The sequence below is a fragment of the Homarus americanus genome, unplaced genomic scaffold, assembly GCF_018991925.1.
Source record: "Homarus americanus isolate GMGI-L3 unplaced genomic scaffold, GMGI_Hamer_2.0 scaffold60366, whole genome shotgun sequence".
NCBI classification, from domain to species: domain Eukaryota; kingdom Metazoa; phylum Arthropoda; class Malacostraca; order Decapoda; family Nephropidae; genus Homarus; species Homarus americanus.
The window spans coordinates 1-5,447 of record NW_024740171.1 but is presented as its reverse complement, the minus strand read 5'-3'; the positions used below and the strand labels follow the sequence as shown (position 1 = coordinate 5,447).

At 39.5% G+C, this 5,447-nt stretch overlaps 2 non-coding genes across 2 annotated transcripts; one reads left to right on the top strand and one right to left on the bottom strand.

The window, feature by feature from the left end:
* Positions 1-250: 250 nt before the first annotated feature.
* On the top strand, positions 251-451 carry LOC121875224. The gene has a single exon (XR_006090570.1). It is a non-coding gene; the product is annotated as a small nucleolar RNA U3 (small nucleolar RNA).
* Positions 452-2,073: 1,622 nt separating this feature from the next.
* LOC121875223 lies at positions 2,074-2,274 on the bottom strand. The gene has a single exon (XR_006090569.1). It is a non-coding gene; the product is annotated as a small nucleolar RNA U3 (small nucleolar RNA).
* Positions 2,275-5,447: the final 3,173 nt, after the last annotated feature.

Sequence of the window (5,447 nt, the reverse complement as noted above, 5' to 3'; positions counted from 1 at the left end):
TTCGTCATTATGAATAACTAATTATTGAAAATAATTTCTCTGATATGCTGTAAACGCTTCTGCGCTTCACCTTGCACAGGATGTAAGGGGGTGCCCAATAAACTACCCCCTGGGGGCAAATCCGAAATCTGAATTACTCAGATGATGTACTTTTACCTCTTACAAACTTACCAAAAACGTTAAATAATATTAATGGCTATCAAGTCAGCAGTAAGGTGTGACACATCCCGTTGGTTTACAAGTATAAAGTATGATCATACTTCATAGGATCAATTCTATAGTGTGATGACCGAGTTCCTTGTCCGAAACTTGGAATGAATCCAACCACGAGGATGAGACTCAGTGTGAACCTGTGAGCGGGAAGCGGCCCATTAGCTATTGCTATAGGGCATTGATGACTGTTCCCTCCCAGTTTAGTGGGAGTGGAGCAGGTTCACACAGGCTGAGAGGCTGGATTCTTCATCCACTTGGGTGATCCAATGAGTTTTTTAAACTACTCCTATTGCAGGAGTAATTAATCTGTATGTTTGGTAATAAACGTTGTTAATTTGAATCCTTCCGTACGAAAAACATTTGGGCCGTTGATAAATTATTTTAACGTGCTAATTTCTAGTCCATTTTTTTTAATTATTTGCACCGAGGAGAATATGTATATGAATAATAAAAACAAAACAAAAACACGAATTTTAGAACAATATGACAATTAGCATTTTAGTCAAATTCAAATCATTTATTGACAAATGCACCAAAAGGAGCTGGTTAGACAACACAACATACATTATGTATATCGTTTCTCACTCTTGATTTAGTTTTTCGTTTTTGCCTTTATTTATGGTAATTATTAGAATTATTATTATTTTATTTTATTTGTATTTGTATTAATTTTATTAATTGTTGTTATGATAATAGATATTATTATTATTATTATTATTATTATTATTATTATATTTTCGCCCCCCAGGCCCTGATGTGGGTCAGTGACCTGTGCCCGGGTGGGGTAATCCTCGTTTAAAAATATATATAACACGTGATTCTCAAACATATAATCAATTTGTCTGTTTACAGTCGGAACCCCGATCTACTGCGGGACTCAGAACGCCACGGCTAGTGACACAAAAGAGTTCTAGATTCATCTGAAAGTTGATGCCGTGAACTCATTGGGTTGCTCGTGTTTATGTAGGTCAGTAGCCTTACCGAATTAGCTGGTATTTTTAGTCCATATAACACGCGGACTTTGAACATATAATCAACGACCTCACCATCCAGGAATCGAACCCTCGACCTACTGGCTGGTGAGGTCGTTGATTATATGTTCAAAGTCCACATGTTATATGGACTAAAAATGAAGTATATATATGGTACCTCGTGTTTCATACGAGATGGATTCGGTAAAATGCTACTGACACCACATACGAGGCACGGGCAGTTTCCCAATGAGGTTCACGGCGCCATCAGCTCGATGAACAGGCTTTGTGTGAAATATAACAGAGTCTAACACTGCTTTAGTGTCCTTGTAGGTTGGTTGGTAAGCGTTCCCTAGTCCCACCCAGTTGGTCGAGGTTTCGATTCCTGGCTGGTTAGGTGGTTGATTATATGTTCAAAGTCCGCGTGTTATATGGACTAAAAATGAAATACATATATACATATACATACACACACACACACACACACATACATACATATACGTCGGTCAGATTCATGTGGGTAATGTCACTTTTCACTGCCATACAGGACAGAGGTTCGTACACAAAGAATGCATCATATTCATCGACACTATATATAGGTCAGATTCATGTGGGTAATGCAACTGTTCACTGCCATGCAGGACAGAGGTTCGTACACAAAGAAGGAAATACATCATATTCATTAGCAGTATATATAGGTCAGTGGATCACATAATTTAAAAAAAAGTGGACTAGAGAAATTAGCACGTTAAAATAATTTATCAACGGTCCAAATGTTTTTCGTACGAAAGGTTTCAAATTCTTAACTTTTATTACATACAGATAAATTACTCCTGCAATAGGAGTAGTTAAAAAAACTCATGGATCACCCAAGTGGATGAAGAATCCAGCCACTCAGCCTGTGTGAACCTGCTCCACTCCCACTAATGTGGGAGAGAACAGTCATCAATGCCCATTAGCAAGAGCTAATGGGCCGCTTCCCGCTCACAGGTTCACACTGAGACTCATCCTCGTGGTTGGATTCATTCCAAGTTTCGGACAAGGAACTCGGTCATCACACTATAGAATTGATCCTATGAAGTATGATCATACTTATTACTAGTATAACCAACGGGATGTGTCACACCTTACTGCTGACTTGACAGTTTTCTATAGGTAGGCTCAGTAAATATGTAAATAAACATGGTGCAGCTTTACTTAACTCCTATACTAATGTAATAAGCTAAATATGGGATATTTTACAATATATGTGTTTTATTTTTGTAGGTTGCCATTAATATTATTTATCGTTTTTGGTGAGTTTGTAAAAGGTAAAAGTACACCATCTGAGTAATTATTTTCAATAATTTATTATTTATAATGACGAAATGTTTTAGTTCTTTCTGTTTAATTGTTGTTTAATTTTGGTGTTGTTCTAAGCTTTGTCAAACAATACTGTAATAAAAAGGAAAAAAAAGTTGAGAATACTCGAAATTCTTGGCTATGGTGTGCACTGTATCAGGAAACAAACACCTTACATTGATTTGATGAACCATATAAAATACTAAAAGAACTCGGTGAATAAATATAACTTTAGAGTAATAACAGTAATAAGTGTAAATATGTCTTGGTATAATATGGATTGTTGATATAACAAAGGAACTACTTTGTTACGCGTACACTTGTAGCGGTCATGAGTACTTAGTGACTCATTTCGAGAGCTCAATAGAGCCATTATTTGCCTTTTTACATGAAAATATTGTATGTGTGACCATTAAAATCTATTAGCTATCTTATTCCTTTTAAATTTAATAGCTACATTAACAACTGAAGGATATCTGAGAGATATAAAGAACTTTGTCAGGCTCGCCGCGTCACTCTTTGGTTAAGAGAAAACCTTTTATGTGGGAGACTGCGTTAATCATCACAATTTTGTATAGGTCAATATTATGATAATTAAATATTAAGCATGTGCTTTCGGGTCGCTATTTAGAACATCCTGAACAAAAGGAATATAAAGACATTATTTCAATGCCCTTGTAAGAGCTGGCCACCGTGTTATTCAAGAGAGGAACGGGCCATGTAGGCCTTTGTTTTCCAATATGATTGGGTCCTAATCCTAATAAATAAAACTGTATTTAAGAACACCAAAATATGTCTTGTATTTTTTCTGAATAAAGTATCCATTCTAATAAAAAATGGGCAGCGAATATTACAATATCCGAATCACACGAATATTCGCCCTCCAGCTGATTGATTGATACGTTTATTGAGATACAAAAAAACATTAATACATCTCAAAGGGATGAAGTGACATAAGTCATCCTCACCCCAGTCCAGGAATGTCCCTCTCAGGACTCACATAAATCCCTAATATTTCATATAATTAGTTATAATACATTCTAGATGCAAAATTTCTATATTTCTTTAATATTTCATCTATTTTCCCATTTCCAAACATCCACTCTATTTGCATGGGGACATTATTTATATGGGCATTTCTATATACATTAAGCAATGGGCATTCCAGTATATAATGTGGCAGGGTATGGGATCTGGGTGTTCTACAAACTCTACATTCTTTATCCTGTTCACTTCTCTCAGCTCCAAGTTCCCAATAATATTTATATATCCTAATCTTAACCTCATATACACTGAATCTTTCCACCTACTCCTATCTTTCCCATATGTAAATTTTGTGTTCATGAGAACATGATGGTAATGTTTCATTGTTTCACTTTTCTCGTATATTTCATTCCTTTTGAAATTATCTTCTATTGATTGTATTTTCCGTAATTTGCTCCTTAATTGCTTCAAGGTTTTAGTACATATTATGTCGATCTCGGCCTTTTCCGTGGCTCTTTTTGCTATTATATCTACTGCTTCATTAAGACCAATCCCCACATGTGAAGGCACCCATACAAATTGAACATTATGGCCATTTTTCCTTATTGTATTCAATTCAATTCAATTTCAATTGTTTATTCCTTGATAGAGGAAGCGGGATCCTAGTGCTGTCACTAGGTACCCCTGTACAATGACACCAGAATCATCTGGCAAGTGTGAAAAGTATATACAGTATAAATATTATAAAGGGGCTTACTAAAGCCTAAGGAAGGAAGGATGTTCCTTTAACACATAATTAATATTATTTACAAAATATCTGGCCAGTATTGGGAGGATCATCGTGTCTCCGTCAGGGGGTCGTGGAGTGGTGGTCCAGCAGGCGTCACGGAAGCGTTGTGTGTGGGGACATCTTAGGAGGTAGTGAATAAGGGTGCGGCTGTCGGGTCTTCTGCATAACGCACAAGAGCGTTGCTCAGGGGATGTGGGGATACCAATCTCCCAAGCAAAGTCATACCCAATGATGATACGGGCAGCAATCACGTCCCCCTTCCGCGACCCTTTCCCGTAGACGTACGAGAAGTCAGGAAGTTTACGGAGGACATCGTACCATGTGGGCGGGGAGTCCAGGGGGATGGCTGCTTCCCGAGCTTCTCTCTGTTTGCGGCGGATTTGGGTCCTAATCTGTAAGAGTGTTCGAGGAACAACGTAGTCAGGTGTGGCCTTGTTGCAGCCAGTCTTGGCAAGGTCATCTGCTGCCTCATTCCCCAAGATACCGACATGACTAGGTATCCATAGGAATGTCACAGGACGGCCTTCATCCTGAAGTTTGGATGTTAACCCTCGTATTCGGAGGATGAGGTCCTTATTTTCCCCAGATCCAAATGCGATCCCGTCGAGAGCAGACCTGGAATCGCAGCAGACAAGCAAGGGGCAGAAACCATCTGCTTCTTCCTCAGCGAGAAGGGCAGCAAGGAGGGCTATTAGTTCAGCCTGAGTGGAGGATGCCCCGTCAGAAACTCTGAGAGACAGTTTGATAGGCTCAGGGGCATGAGGACGGGAGATGTAGACACCAGCCCCGGCCCTATCTGTAGCGGGGTCAACAGAACCATCAGTGTAGAGGACGACCCTACCTGGGGACCAGTGAGCGATCCTGGAGAGGTGGTATTTGCAGAGAATAACAGGGTTCACCTGGGATTTCGGGAGCGGTCCACCGAGGGCAATCACTTCAGGTTGAAAATCCAGCCAGGGAGAAGGAGACGAACCAACAGCAGGTGGTGACAACAATATCAGGCAGGAGGTCATGTTCCTGAAGGGCTCGGATGAGTGACCCTCGCCACTGTCTTCTAGATGGAGGTCAGTCTCGAACAGCAGTAGTCAAGTTGGTTTGGACATAGTTGCCCCTAGGGTTTGGACAAAGTTGCCCCTAGGATCCCGTAG